Below are 16,771 nucleotides of genomic sequence, written 5' to 3'. Positions count from 1 at the left end.
ATGATATTTTCAATAATCTTTGCCAACTCCATAATTCAAATGCACAAAATGTTATGTGGTCTTCTTCATTCACTGTGCAGTTTTCACAAGTATATGAGGAGCCCCGGGCCAGCTGCATCTTAGTCCCAAAAGTGCCATCCTTGCTCTTGAACACTTTAAATACGTCTTATGCAGTAGATTTATCCAGTGCAATACATTATTTGACTTCTTGACTGCTGCTTGGGAAAGCATTGATTGTGAACCCAAACAAAATTAAATTATTGACAAATCCAATCCTTACTCCATTACCATGATGGTGTCTATTAGTCCAGTTGTAAAGATTTTGGTTTCTTGAACATGTAATACTCTGACGTTCCTGGGTGGTGCTAACAGTTCACACTCAAGACTATTAACAAACAGTTGCTTGGCAGACTGAACCCACCCAGAGGTGCATCAGAAGAAAAGCCTGGTGATCTACTTCTAAAAGATTAGCCACTGAAAACTATAGAGAGCAATTTTACTCCAACACACATGACGTCTCCACAAGTCAGAATCTGCTCAATGGCAAATGATAATGCGGCTAGTGGTTAGGTATTTCACTTCGTACCTAATACATCTATTGGGCGTAAGTGGCCTATAAAGATATTTTCCCAAAGATCACTGATGTTGTTATTGTTAGGTGTTGTTATTGTTGTAGTCCGTTCTGACATAGTGGCGTTGTGCACAATGGAAGGAAATGCCACTTGGTCCAGCCCCATGCTCATGCTCGAGCCCTTGTTGCAGCCAGTGTGCCAATCCAGCTCATCAAGGGGCTTCCTCTTTTTCGATGCTGTTCCACTGTGGCGAGCATGGCAGCATGGCATCCTTCTCCAGGGACTACTCTCTCCTGATAACCTGTGCAAAGGCATGAAAACAAGTCTCCCCACCTTGCCTCTGAAGAGCATCCTGGCGGTGCCTATTCCGAGCCACATCTATTTGTTATTGTGGCAGCCCAAGGTATTTGTGGCATTCTTCCCCAACACCATAGTTCAAACACATCATTTCTAGGTGATGGTGCATTCCGGGTTCTGCTAGTACATGTCTGCAGCTGTTCCTTCTCTTCTTGAGTCGCGCCCCATCAGCAAATGGAGCCCAAAGGCTTTACTCCCACAGGCTTAGCTCCAGCAATGTCAACGGTCCGCTTCTGTTCCTCAGGTTTTAGTAATGACAACCTTTTGATGCTGTCTCTAGAGATTTCAGTGACTAATTCCTAAAAGTGGACAACCTATTCCTTCTTGGGGTCTGTTCTTAGTGTGGAAGCTCTGCTGAAACCTATGCACATTGGGTGACGCCCTGCTGGTATTTGGAGCTCCAGTGACATCGCGACAGCAATGCACGAGCTGTCACAGTTCTGACAGAGCAGTGGTGGCCCACGATCCCTGTCACTGTTGCTAGGTGCCATCAACGCACAGCTGTCTAATGCACACGGAATGAACCACTGCTCAGTCCTGGCCAGCTTCAAGTTGTTCCCACGCTTGAGCCCATTGTTGCAATGATTGTGTCAATCTATCTCCTTGAGGATCTTCATGTCCACTGCCCCTCTACCTTACTGAGCATGATGTCCTGGCTTTTCCAGTAATCTACCACATGTCAACCTGCTGCTTCAAGTGTCCTTTCTTTCCCAACTAAATTCTTTCTTTCCCCATCTCTAGGAATCACATGAAAAAAATGTTTTCTTCAGTGTGGGATGGGTGCCTGTGAGGAGCAAGCTGGCCACAAACTTCTCCAAATCCACATTTCTTTGCCTCCAATTCTTACATGTCCAAGGACAGGGAACCACAGACACGCCTTTGTATGAGGACCCACATGAATTTTTTTTAGAAATCAACAAGTACTTTAGACTGGAAAAGATAGGGATGATGTATTGCTCTTACTCGGTCATATTTACCTACTGGAAACTTTAAAAAGTAGAAGAATAAATAGAGAGTCTAATAATAATTGATTATTTTCAAGTGTGTTTTAAGAAAGCAGAAGCAATAGCATAATATTCTTTGGTGATTCCCAACACGATCACTGAAGACAAACCTGGTGCATAAGTAAATGTGGTAAATAAGGCTGATGGTCCCTGGCTATCAAAAGATATAGCATCTGGGGCCCTATTGGCTTGAAGATAAACACACAGCCATCTAGCTGAGAAGCAACAAAGCCCACGTGGAAGAAGCACACCAGCCTGTGTAATCACGAGATGTTGATAGGATCAGGTATCAGGCATCAAAGAACAGAATTTCATATCCTTGTGAATGAGGGGGAGTACAGACTGGAGACCCAAAGCCCATCTGTAAGCAATTGGACATCCCCTTACAGAAGGGTCGTAGGGAAGAGACAAGCCAGTTAGGATGCAGTGTAACACCGATGAAACATGCAACTTTCCTCTAGTTCTTTAATGCTTCCTCCCCCACCCACTATCATGATCCCAATTCTACCTTACAAATCCAGTTAGACAGATAAGAAATGGAAACACAGGGAATCCAGGACAGATAAACCCCTCAGGACCAATAATGAAAGTAATGATATGAGGAGGGTAAGCAGAAGGTGGGGTAGAAAGGAGTAACTGATCACAATGATCTATAACCCCCTCCCTGGGGGGATAGAAAACAGACAAGTTGGTTAAGGGAAACATCAGACAGTATAAGACATAACAAAGTAATAATAATTTATAAATCATCAAGGGTTCATGAGGAAGGAGGCGTGGGGAGGGAGGGCAAAAATGAGGAGCTGATATCAAGGGCTCAAGCAGAAACTGTTTTGAGAATTAGTATGGCAACAAATGTACAAATGTGCTTGACATAATGGATGTATGTATGGATTGTGATGAGTTGTGTGAGCCCCCAATAAAATGATTTAAAAAGAAAAAAAACAAAAATGATGATGGCAATGTGTGTACAAATGTGCTTGACACAATGGATGGATGGATGGATAGATGGATGGATGGATTGTGATAAGAACTGGTTGAGCCCAATAAAATTATTTAAATTAAAAATATATATAATCTTAGGTAAAACCTACTTCTTGTAAAGTCTATTACAGGAGAGGCTGTTATCTTTATGAAGGAGTTTGAAATAGGGAATTTCGTTTTCCTTAATGTCTTTCCTTGTACATATTCTCATTATACTGCTGAAGCCATAACCACCAATCCTGTGCCATGACCTCTGGTACTGCACCGACTCTGTGATGGCGATTACCTGCATCCATCACAGGGAGCCCTTGGGAACCCCCAGAGCCCCAAGCAACAGTACAGAGAGTGAGGAGGCCGGTCCTCTCCTTTGCATTCTAATCTTAAGGAAATACGTGCAGCCAAGAATGATGTGTTTTCATAATGAAGTGAAATGAAGCATAGTTGTAGTCTGCCTTCAATATAATAAACCCTAAACTTGTGATATCTCTTCTAAATGTGTGTTTCCTCTTCAAAGAACATTTCAGTCAATTTCCATCCAAAGATTCACCTAAGTAAAAGCATAAGTAGAAGGAGATTAAAAGAGCAATAATTTCCTTTCCCTCCCAAAGCATCTCAGCCAGTAGCTAGAGAAGAGTGAAGGAAGAGTTGGGAAGATGCTGGCGTGAGTCAAAGGCCCGCTAATCCTTGCGGAGAAGCAGTGGGTTTCAGTAAAGCAGGGATGTGAAAAGGGAGCAGAAACTACAAATCCTTAGATATCTGTTTCATCCCAGGATTTCTCCTTGGGGCTGACAAAGATAAATATAAAAAAGGATTTCCATCCTCCAAAAAAATAGCAGTGTAGTAGATAAGACTATTCTGCACATTTACCAGAAAATGTCTCCTGCACAGAAAGCCCACTCTTCCCGTTGGAACTGATGGTTTTTCTTTAATAAAACTCAACTTCCCACACTATGCCTGGGAATTTATCCCAGGTTAAATTCTCACTGTATCAGTCGGAAACCGTGAGGTTTTGCACACAGACTTCATGTCTGTGTGCACTGTCAGCCACTTTGCCGACTACCGAGCACATAAGTGTGCTGCTAGTTACTGTAACAGTACTCCGACAATGGACCCCAGCGCAGTGAGGGTCTGGAGGACGGTGTGGGGCTGTACGATGATCGGGATTTATTTTCCCAGTAGACGAAGGGCAACCTATGGCAGAGGCAACTCGACCGCTCACCTTAGAGTACTGCTGTTGCCTGCCTCTCCCCTCCTCCCCCACCATGCTTCAGTTCTCACCCTTCTTTAAAAACCATGTTCCAGTCATATCAAGTTAGGGGCTGCTTCCCAGACATATCTTGCCCACTTAGAGCTAGCTTCCCATCTAGTCGTGACCCCTTTAGGAAGACATATTGTGTGTGTGTGTTTTTACCTTTAAAATCCCAGCACCAAATACATTTCCTGGAATAGGATAGATGCTTAACAGACATTTGCTCCATTAAATTAACTATATATTAAATTATAGATTCTACAAGTCAGAATCAGCTCAAAGATAGTGGATTTGGTTGGTTTGCGTGTGCATGTGTGTGTGTGTGAATCAAGACATGTGCTATCAATAAAGAGTGAGAAAGTCTTCGCTGGTTGTGGATTATGGAAGGATCCCCATAGGAGCAGAGAGTTTAAGGTGGAAGTTTTGAAGGATGAATTCATGAAGGATTTGAAGTTGGATGTGTGTTTAAGTGTTGCGATTGACTTAAGAAATATAAGTGTATTTCCAAGCACAGGATATTTCAGAAATGGGGTGTCCTTTAAGAATGTGTTGAATTTTTTAAAAATGGACACACTGTGTACTCTAATCAATGGCATTTTATAGCCTAATACAAAACAGCTTCATTTTATTTTCCTTCTTACATCAATTATATTATTTTTGTAAACTCGTGAGCAACAAAGAAAGGCCATTAGCCATCTCTCAGAATTTAATAGAAAGTCCATTTCAGTGATCCATGGAAGCTCTTTACCCTTGTTTCGTTGCCACAAATTGACCCCACGTGAGTCAGAATAGCATTGCCATTGACTGGTTTGTTTAAAGCAGGTTTCCAGGCCTTCCTTCTGAGGTGCCTCTGGGGGGACTTGAATTCACAACGCCTCAGTGAGAATTTAACCACTTGCACCATGCATGGTCTATCTTACTACCATTAGATCACATTGCCATCAAGTCAATTCTGATCCACATTACACAGAGTAGAAGTCTCTTACGGGCTTTTCTTGCTTGATAGGGATGCATATGGAAGCCATCATCAAACCTTTCTTCAGTAGCGCCTCTGGGTGAGTTTAAACTGCCCATCGCTGGGCAAGTAGTAGAAGACAACCCATTTGTCCCACTCAGGAACCACCCCCTCTCAATTTTCCAAAGTCTCACTTGCCACCAGCCATGATTTCTCAAAGTCTACCATGACATCCTAGCCATCCAAAATCTGCAAGTATCTCTTCTCCTTGACCATCAGCTCGGAGCTTGTAGAGAAGCAAAGGGGGATCATTCTAGTAGTAAAATGTGCAGTGAAGAAGGGCCAGTTAGTGTCTGAACTTTTGTTTATCCGTGGACAACGAAATGTACAATGCAAGACCAAAATCTAGCTTTGTGTCATCCAAGGGAGCCACCCTTTCCGTCTGTCGCTACCAGTAGGATCATTAGGTTAGGACAGAAGACTCAGTATTCTGAAGAAAGCGGGGAGGAGAAGACCTAGCAAAGGGATCAGCTAGGGGAAATACACATGGCCGGAGGAACTTCCTGTCTTGGAGGAACGGCCAGGAGTAATGCGTAAGTGAGGGGAGCTGAGAGACGATGGGAGAACAGAGCGCTCGGAGTAGTGGGGTAAGCGAGCCCTGAGAGTCAGGAGGGTGAACTGGGCATGCTAGAGAGCAAGATGGGGCTGGTCCTTAAGAGCCTGGGAAAGCAGGCATGGATTTGGGTTTAGGTCCTACAAGCAAAGAGAAGCCTTTTCAAGCCCTGTAAGCCATGGGGTGATGTAATCAGAATGGCGTTTAAAGAGTTCACATGGAAAAATAATCGATGTGTTTGAAACATAGATGGAAAAGGGGCGTGGCAAAATGGAAGAGAAGGGAGCCAGGTCATGTGAGATGACTCAACAGGCACTGAGGGGAGTATCCGGCCCCTCCTCCTCCCGGTCTCACTAACTTCACTGTCTCAACCAGTGAAGCTGAGCGGTATTTTCTCCAGTTCATTCTTAGCTTCACGGTCACTGCCAACCAGGGTTTCGCTTGCACTGGAGCTTTTCAGACTTAGAACGCACACAGAAATCCCTTCTTAGAGGAGCTGGATGGCATCAGTGATGAGGTGCTCAACTGCTCACTCAAAGATTAGTGTTTGAACTCACCCAGAAGCACCTCCGAAGACAGGTGCTTCAGGCCATAATTGTGGAAATCCTACAGAGCATAGTTCTACTTGGCACAACCCTCCCTGGACCAGAAGCCACTCAACCGCAGGCAGTAAGGCGATGCGGGGAAAGGACGATGTAAGGCTTGAGATGCTGCATTTCTAACCTGTTCCCAAGTGATGCCTTTCATGCTCATCCAAAGACCACACTTCAATGGCCATGTACAATTGCAGAGCCAATCAGAAAAGATTCTAGGCTTTCTTAATATATATAGAAAAACAGAGGGGGAAACGAACCGAAACAGCAGATTCGGTCTCTGCACTGTGCTGTCTCTTTTCAGAGAACCTGTGTGATGTGGGGAAGCATAAATCATCTTTGAGGATGTCCAATTGGTCATCATTCAACTCGGACTATGCTCCTCCAGAAAGTCTGGAAGCCTTCCGACTGGGACCCTAAATCTACAGTGACACCTGCTGGTGTATTGATGGATTACATTGTGAAAGCAAGTCTCCATAAAGGTGGGGGGGCAGGAGGGGAACCAACATTGCCATCAACTCTATTCCAATTTAAAACTATCCTATAGGCTATTCCAACACACAAGAACCCAGGAGAGCTGGCCCGCACTGCCACATGGGGTTTCCTAGACTGTAAGCCTTTACAGATGCAGGCAGGCATTTCCCCCTCATCGTCCCACACCCCACTCCCAGGAGCAGCTGGCGAATCCAAACCACCAAGTTTTCAGTGAACGGTTAAGCACTTTCACCACTGAACCACCAATACTCAAAAGTTCCACAAGGATATTTTGCAAATCATTGAGTTGGTCGACATTTTGTCACACCAATAACTTTGCCTAAAACGTTTTCTCTGCTTGGGACAGGGGTCTTTAAAGTCACATATCTGCAATCCCTTGATAAGGACTGGGGGTGTGTGACTGTGGGAGACGACCGCAGTAGCCGGTGCTGGGTAGAGTTGAAGGAAAATGTGCAACAGAGCTCAAACCCATACAAGAGGCCCGGCGTCCTGGTTGGATAGAGACTGGGGAAACCTCCGAGACGGGTCTGAGACAGCACTCATCCCAATGCTTCAATAATCAAGCATTTCACATCAAAAGGGAAGCCTTTACCGGAGGATAAAGCCCGGAAGGTCGGGGACGAAGGAAGAAGGGAAACAAGAAACACAAGAAGGAATCGGGGTACGTGATGGATGGTACCTCAAGGGGATGGTAATGGTTGAGTTGAAACAAAATGTGTCTGAATTGCTTTATGTAAAATTGATGATAGGCTCCAGAAACCTTTACCCAACTCACAATAAAAAGTTTTTGTAAAAAGATTTGGGGGCTGACACAGTCTCAGGGAACACCAGTCAGATGAGTGGAAACTGGGTTCTTAAAAAGCTCATACACGACCTTCTAAGGTGCAACGAGGAGCCCTGGTGCTGCAGTGGTCACAAGTTGGGCTACTAACCAGAAGGTTAGTAGTTCGAAACCTCTAAGCAACTCTGATGATGAAAGATGAAGTTTTCTACTCCTGTAAAGTGTTACGATCTCAGAAACCCGCAAGCACAGTCCGGCCCTGTCCTACAGGGTCTCCATGAGTCTGAATGGACTGACTCTGTGGCAGTGAGTTTGGTTTGGAGTTTAGATGGCACAACATCTGATCTCTCCCTGACGAGAGGAAAGAATAATGATGACCATTAGACACATGGAAACATTCCTTCAATGGGCTCATGGACCACGGGCACATCAGTCCACGACACTGAGAAGACAAAAACTAGGTGGCAACTGGTTCCCACGACCATTGGCTCTGAAAGGGATCACAGTACAAGTTCTTAGATAGAGTGGAGGAGCCCGGGTGGTGTAGTTGTTACTTGTTGGCAGTTCAGAGCCACCAGCAGCTCCACAGGTAAAAGACTGTTACAGTCTCAGAAACCTACAGGGGCCGCTATAAGGCAGTATTGACTGACTGACGAGTGGAGCTGAGTTGAGATAGAGTGGGCGAAAATGTGGGATAAAATTGAAAATCATAAGAGACCACGTGCACTGATTGTAGATTGCTACCCTGCCCAGGATTACAGCTCTTAGTCAGCCTTTGCTTCTGGACCTGGAGTGACCCTGCGGCTCAATTTTCGAACAAGTCCATGAAGGGAACAATAAATAGCCTGAGAGTGGTCCACACGCCGTAGAATAAAGTTTGAGATCAAAAGGACAGCAAGTATTCAAGGGCAAATTTCAGAAGGGTTAGGAAAGAAGGAAGAACAGAAGCAGCAAACACAGGGAGGACGTGAGGGGGCGAAGTGAGGTCAATAAATGAGATAAAATGTATATGAATTGTTGAATTAAAAGCTGACCAGCTGTGTAAATCCCCACCCAAGTCACAATAAAATGCTAAAGAAAAAAAAGAATGAGAGAATGGTGACCAGCTCTCTGGGGAAAATATATGCATAAATATGTAACCATGCATGTATTTCCTATAAAACTTACTGGTTGGAAAAACTTGAATCACGTTACTTTAAAATAATAATGACATATACAACACACTTTGTTGTAAATTCTCTCTAAAAATAAATATTTACAGTATTTGATTGCTCATTTTTGTTTGATTTTGCTCTTGGCTGACCTATGATTGCAATTGAATCATGATTTGACACTATCAGATTATGAATGTCTGAGAAGGATACAGTTTAGCAAAAAAGGCGGGGGGGGGGGGAACATTCATAACATTGGTGAACAAGGTGTTGGTCTGACATAAATGCTGGTTGATTTTTGTTTAAGTTAAGACCACAGTGACACAAGAGATGTATGTTAGAACTTCATTCATTCATTAGTGACATGGGTGATTTCCTGGCTGAATTAGATAATAGCTTTGAATACTATAAGATTATTTCCCTATTTTTGTTATTCATAATATAACAAGTATAGAGGATACAATTTTAACTTTAATCTGCAGTAGTGTAACATTTTCTTTCATCTAAGCAGGCAACAAAACAATCATGCAGTCATGGTTTGTAGTATTTTGTAATTCCTGTTGGGCAATAACCACTTCGGTTCAAAATGGCTAATTCCAGACTCCACTAAGTATGTAGTGTGGAACTTAAATATATGTGCAGTGGTGTGCCATTACCATCAATATATCCCAAACAGGTACATAGACATAAATAATCTCAGATTTGGTAGCTGTTGAATACAGTAAAATGGTGGCTTTGGGGTAGTGGATCCATAACTTGATTTTTATAGTAAGTTGTGTTAATAATGGGCTCACAAAGTTCCTAAAACCTTGATTCTTGGCCTTCATGAATTGGTAGGAGCCAACTGCAGCAGCACCGTGGATGAAAGCTGGGACAGGGTCAGAACAGTCCCTCTCGGGCTGTAGAGTCAATGCTGACCCGCAGCAATGCTCCGTGGGTCCCTGAGACCATGACTGTTTGCAGAAGTAGAAAGCCCAGTCGTTCTCCTGAGAAGCTGCTGGTGGTTTCGAACGGCTGATCATGGGGATCACAGCCAATGTATAACCACTGCAGTATCAGGGATTCTATGGAGAGGAATACAGAGTTGAGGAGTCTATTCTAGGAATTTAATCCTTACCATACCTAAGAAGAGCTCTGGTGACACCGTGGTTAAGCTGTGAAGCAAAAGGTTAGCAATTTAAACCCACCCATCTTTCCCAGGAGAAAGAGGTGGCAGAGTGCTTTCATAAAGATGCCAGCCAGGCTTGGAAACGCTGTGAGACTAACTCTGTCCTGTAGATAGGGTGTGTTGCTCTGAGCAACAACTCAGTTGCTATGAGTTGGGAGTAGGCCTGGGCCAGCTCTTGATGGGTTTGATTTAAAAAATAGTAGGTGGGTTTGTCCAATCACAGTGGAATGAGCGATCTGTTTCTGATGGGAGAACAGATGAGAGAGTAACTAGCAATTTGTCCTACCCAACAGTGAGCATCAGCAGGGTCTCTGCCTCAAAGGGCTGAGGCAGGAAACCGGAGACCATGACAAGATTGCCCCGGGGGAGCAGATGGTGGGGAGGAGAGACTCCTGGTGCAAGCACTCCCAGGAATGCTGCAAAAGGTCAGCAAAGATGTTAGGCGCACAGCACACAGTCACCAACAGAAGGGCCATAGCAAAACGGGGGGAGAAATGGGTCCCTGCGCACTGTCACCAACCTTGGGAAAACCGACATCTCCTCCAAATACTGAATAGGAGGAAGCTTTTGCCTTCAGTGATCATATACAGAGAACCTTAATCTATTACCTAATTAGATGGTGTGAGATGTAGACTCTATATGTTTGTTTAATCATGATTTGGCCGTTTTAAATCCAGAACGTCTATAGAGCATAGGACTGAGAAGGAATTTTAGAGATTATCGGGTCTAGTCTCTGTATTTCATGAGACATCTGCTTCAAGGTAGATGGAGTAAACGTACACTTCTCTTTTCTTCCTAAGAAGTAAAACCGAAAACCCTGGAAACTGTACACGGGTACATCAAAATATGTGACTACAAAATCAGAGATGCCTTTATTAAACAAAAATACCAAATTGTGAAGCTGTTATTCCTTGGCCCACCCACCATCTATGTCCATACACCTCTGAAGGCATCTGCATCCTTCCCCGGAGAAGTCTTTGGTCTTTGATTTGTACCATGTCCAAATGGCCATATTAGCCTTCCGGAGGGAGTCAGATGAAGCCCCCTTTAAAAATGCCTTGAGGTAGGACCAAAGAGAAGCCTGAAGGGGAAGGACCAGAGCTGCAGGGTGGATGACATAAAGTCTCCTATTGGAATTCTTATAAGATAGGCTTAACTACCTTTGAAGAATGAATGGGTGCATTATCATGATGAAAAATATTTCCTTGGCTCATTTTGCCTAATCGGTTTCTCATCAGACAGTCTTCAATTTTCCTAATGTTTGTTGTTGTTGTTGTTGTTAGGTACCAACTCAAAGCAACCCTATGAACTAAAGATTGAAATACAGCCTGGTCCTGCACTATCCTCAAAATTCCATCTTTGAGCCCATTGTTGTAGCCACTGTGTCATTCCATCTCTTTCAGTGTTTCCCTCTGTTTCGCTGCCCATATACTTTGCCAAGCGTGATGCCTTGCTCCTGGCACCACTCTCTCCTAACAACATGCTCAAGTCTTCCATCCTGGCCGCTAAGAAGCATTCTGGCCTTACTTCTTTCAGGACAGATATATTTGTTCTTTTGGCAGTCCGTGGTGCTTTCAATATTTTCCACCAGCGTCATAGTTAAATTGCATCAATTCTTCTTCGATCTTCCTTACTAACTGTCCAACTTTCGCATACACACGAGGCAATTGAAAACATCATGGCTTTGGTCAGGGACATCTTAGTCCTCAGCGTAACACGTTTGCGTTCCAACACTTTAAAGAGGTCTTATGCAGCGGACTTACTCATCTTACTTATCTCTTGATGGCTGCTTCCATGAGCATTGATTATGGATCCAAGAAAGACAAAATCCGTGACACCTTCCATCTTTTCTCTGTGGATCATGGTGCTACCTATTAGTCGACTTGTGAGAATTTTGGTCTTTATGACAATGAGTTGTAATCCACACTGAAGGCTACAATCCTTGATCTTCATCAGAAAGTGCTTCAAGTCCTCCGGACCTTCAAGCAAGCAAGGTTGTGTCATCTGCATAGCAAAAGGTGTTCATAAGCCTTCCTCCGATGCCGGTGCCACACTCTTCTTCATCTGGGAGTATTTGGCCAGTATACAGATTGAATCAATATGGTCAGATGATGCAACTCTAATACATACCTTTCCCGATTTTCAACCATGCAGTATGGCCTTGTTCTGTTCCCACCACTGCCTCTTGACCCATATAAAATTTCTGCTTAAGGACCATGAAGTGTTTTGGAATTCTTATTCTTCTTCAGACTATCCAGAGTTTGTTATGATCCACACAATGTAATGCCTTTGTATAGTCAGTGAACACACAAGTAAACATCTTTCTGGTATTCCCTGCTTTTGGCCAATCCGTCCAATATCACAATGATATCCTTCGTTCCCTGTTCTCTTCTGATCTGACCTGAACCTCTGGCAGCTCCGTGTCAATGTACTACTGCAACTATTGCTGGATGACCTGCAGCAAAATTTTACTTGCATGTGATATTACAGATACTGTTCTATAATTTGAGCATTTGGTTGGGCCGCCTTCCCTTGTAATGGGTACAAATATGGATCTCTTCTAGTCAATTGGGCAAGAGCTCTCTTCCAAATTTCCTGGCATAAATGAGTAAGTGCGTCCAGTACTTTCAGGGCTTCATCAGCTTGTTGACACATTTCAATTGGTATTCCACCAATTCCTGGAAATTTGCTTTTGGCTAAGGTTTTCAGGACAGCTTGGACTTGTTCATTCGGTACTGTTGGTTCTTGCTCATAGTCTACCTCTTTGAATGGTTGAATGTGGACTACGTCTTTTTGGTCCAGAGAGTCTGTGTTCTCTCCACCTTCTTTTGGTGCTTATGCAGCATCCGATGTTTTTCCCATAGAATCATTCAGTATTTCAACCCAGGGCTTGGATTTTTCCTTGTGTTCTTTCAGTTTAAGATACGCTGAGTGTGTTCTTCCTTTTCGGTTTTCTAATTCTAGGTCTTTGCACATCCCATTAAAATATTTTACTTTGTCTTCTCAGGGTGGCCTTTGAAGTTTTCTGCTCAGCTCTTTGACTTCATCATTTCTGTCACTTGCCTTAGCTTCCTAATAAGCCCTATAATAATCTTTGTGTCTGTGTTAGTCCAGGTTGACTAAAGAAACAAATCCAGAGACACTCATATATGTGTAAGAGACAGCTTTATATCACTGAGCAATTGCATATTAAGAAAACATCTCCGCCCAGTCCAGACCAATCCATAAGTCCAATATTAGCCCCTAAGTCCAATATTAGCCCATGAATTCCTCTTCAGACTCACAGCACATGCAATCATGCCAAATGCAGGAAGATCTCAGACCTGTGGGTCGAGTGGTGATGGAAGCATCTCCAGGGCTCTGGCTGCCTTCAGTGGGGCTCCACATTGTTTGTCAACAGGAATGTGAAGCAGAGAGTGAAAGAGAGTGGCCCACCTCTTCTGATAGCAGAATCAAGAGAAAGAGAAGTTCCCAGAATCCTCATGAGAAGGCCACACCTACAAAGGAGGGATCAATCAGACTCCACCACTTCAATCTATTTATCAAGTTGACATTAAATTGTGTCACTAGCACAGTGTCCTTTAGAAAAAAATCTATCAAGATTGCCCCCATTAGAATGTCAAAAAGGAATCACTATAAGCTTCTGAGCTGATGTTCAATATAACTGACCAAGTAGGTCCGTTCAGAAGCTGCTATTTTGATTGAGCCTTTTTGGAAGGCACCTTAATGAGGCTTTGACAAATAACTGAGAACTTGTCTGGTGTCACCCCTGATTGCAGAGACCTACTTAATCATGTCATGCCTGGAGTAAATCTGTGCATGTCTTAGCTGAAATCCTAGTATCAATATTTTTTTACTTAATCTCATACATAAAGAAAAAAAAAACGTAGAAGCTCTGAATGATGGAGAGGAGAAGGTAACCTGGCTAAGGAACTAAGGATACAAGAAACAACCTGATGATGAGTTCTTTGGGAGATCTCTTGCCTTAGAAGGCTTATATGTCTTAAATGCGCAGCTGAAGAAGACGACAACTAGGGATGCCAGCTGGTACAGACCAAACACAAAACAAAAATCCCACCCCAATGCTAATCTCTAGCCAAAGGACCAGGAAAGGGAATCCTAATAAGACAGGCCATTTTTAGAGGATTACTCTGCCACAGAAAAAACAAAAAATCTCAACCCCACTCATGCTACAAGAGGACCTTCCCAAGACCTCTACTATAGTGATGTGAGAAGAGCAAGTAGGGAACTAGGACCTGCATATCCATGCGCTGTTAATAAGCCCTGTCCTCCCACAGTGTGAATGGCGAAGAGGTGGAAACCCCAAGCTTCTAACTTCATGTGACAAAAATGAGAGTCCTGTACACCTCCCCTGCTGTGGTTGCTGCAAAAACCCACCTGGTTAGGAGACTTGAGGTTCACCCTCCCCCAGTGTTAATGAAGTCAACCAACGACCTTGTCAGTGGAGCTCACGTGGAGAGTCGTAAACCCCATCCCTGTCCATCAATGACATGATCCTCCTATCAAGTTTCAACAAAAAGTGTTGGAGACACTTGGATTTCTAGCTCCACCGGTCACTGATGATGCATTTCCCCACCCCCAAAAGCGGGAGGAAGTCTGTAAAAACAGAAGATGTACTCAAAACCCAAAGTCCCATTAAATAATAAAATAGCAAAATGTCAAGATGTCAATGCCAAAACCATAGGACAACAATATTAGAATTTTTGATAAAGTAACCATAAAAAAATGTTTCAACAAGCACTATGAACATGATTGAAAAAACTGCCATCAAGTTCTGAGACCAGAACTGTTGACATGTGTAGAAAGCCCAGTATTTCTCCCATGGAGCTGCTGGTGGTTTCTAAACCACCAGCTTCTAGAAATAGGTAAAGTAGCAACAAAATATTAAAAGATAAAAAGAAACATCAAATGAAAATTTTAGAAATGAGAAATATCATAATCGAAATAAAAAGCTTAGTGGATGAACTGAACACAAAAATGAAAGGAGAAGAGAAAGAATCAGTGCAGTAAAGTATAGAACCATAAAGATGGTCCCATCCGAACATCACAACATAGACGGAAGAATGGCAGAATTATCAGAATCTCAAGGACTTGTAGAACGACACAACAAAGATTTCACATTCTTAAAGTGAGAGTTCCAAAGAAGCAATGAATGGAGAAAAAAGAATAGCTAAAAATTTCCTACACTTGTCTGGAGAAATAAACCTGCCAATGAAGAAGCTGAGAAAATTCCAAACAAGAAAACGCATAGGAATTCACACAGGACACGTCATAAGTAAACCTCTGAAAACCAAAGAATAAATCTTAAGAGTAGCCGATAAAAAACACCACTTCTCCTATAAGAGAAAAATAGCTGAAATGGCAGAGGCTTTCTCATCAGAGTCATGAAGGCAAGAAATAATTTTGAAATGCTGAAAGAAAAAAAAACTATTAATCCAGGATCTTATACTCAGAGAAGAAAATGTCAGGAACAAAGACATCTTCAGAAGAATGAAAACTTACAGAATCTGTGGCCAAAGCCCTAGCCTAATGAAAAGTAAATGGAAGTTCTGCAAATGAGAAGGGAAGAAAGGGAGATTGTAGAAGAATGATAAAGAGAAAACCGTGAAGGAAAAGGAACCCCATCAGCAAAGAAAGAAGAAGAAGCGCTTCTAGAATGTTCCAATTTATAGCCGATGCTGGAAGCCAACATTATGACACTTGACAACACTGTCACGTGCTTTCAAGTCTATGCAGAGGAAATGTGTAAAGCAGATGCAGTTGTATTCTAAAATGCGGAGGATAACGGGAAATGGGATTTCGTTACTCAAATTTGACTGGTCATGTGATACCAGGACAAGTTATGTACACATAATGGAATAAGTAGATCCAGCACTGAATGAGTCACCAAACGCAGTTTTTCAGGATGGATGAACCTTTAGGGACAGTAAGTAGAACGAGGGTTTCTGAAGGATACTGTAGTGGTGGGGGGGTCAGCAGTGCGGGGTGGGGGTGGGGAAGGAACTGAAGGCAAGGAGTTCAGGAAGAGGAAAAGAATGCTTTGAAGCTGTGGTGGTGATTGTAGGATATGGCTGGGTGTGATTGAACTATTGAATGACATGATATCTGTATAAACTCTCAATAAAACGGTTCTGAAAAGAAAGCCGTTGTCCTCACTGCCATCGAGCTCGTGGATTCCAGCCATCAGCAGCACTGTAGCATGAGTGGCTGCGTGTGGGCTCTGACATCTGTGAGGGGAAGGAAACCTCCTCGCTCTGCTGCAGAGTGCCTGGTGATTTCTGACTGCTACCCTTGTCATTAGAAGCTCAGCAGCGGAGTTAAATAAAAAATGAAATTCTTTTAAAAAATTCACATAATCCAAAAAAAGGAGAAAAAGATGGGAAAAACAGAAATCAAATGGGAAACATAAATAAATAAATAAGCAGGTTAAAGTCCTAATACTCCAAAGAGCTTCAAAAAGTTTGTTAAAAAAAGATAATAAAATGTTAATGAAATTTTTCCAGGAACCTTTTTGAAGCCCCTTCAAAATAATAAATATGTTCAATGTAAATGGTGCAGACACATACATTCAAAGAGGGAAATTGGCAGAAGGAATTTAAAACATAACCGAATTATATGCAATCTTCAAAAACTCACTGCAAAATAATGAGAGATAGGATACAAGTAAAATAATTGAAAAAGGTATTACCTAATAATACTACTCCAAGGAAAGCTGCGAGGACTGCATGGATGGAGATAAAGTAGCCTGTAGAATAAAGAGAATTCCCAGAGGCACGGAAGCACATTATACACATATTCTAACAAAGAGGAGAGTCTACCAAAAACACTTCA

At 42.8% G+C, this 16,771-nt stretch overlaps 1 pseudogene; it reads right to left on the bottom strand.

Moving 5' to 3' along the window:
* Positions 1-1,696: 1,696 nt before the first annotated feature.
* On the bottom strand, positions 1,697-1,819 carry LOC142455883 (small nucleolar RNA SNORA38; annotated as a pseudogene).
* Positions 1,820-16,771: the final 14,952 nt, after the last annotated feature.

The sequence above is a fragment of the Tenrec ecaudatus genome, chromosome 8 (assembly GCF_050624435.1).
Source record: "Tenrec ecaudatus isolate mTenEca1 chromosome 8, mTenEca1.hap1, whole genome shotgun sequence".
Classification (NCBI taxonomy): domain Eukaryota; kingdom Metazoa; phylum Chordata; class Mammalia; order Afrosoricida; family Tenrecidae; genus Tenrec; species Tenrec ecaudatus.
The sequence above is the reverse complement of the archived record's forward strand: the minus strand, read 5'-3'. Positions and strand labels throughout refer to the sequence as shown.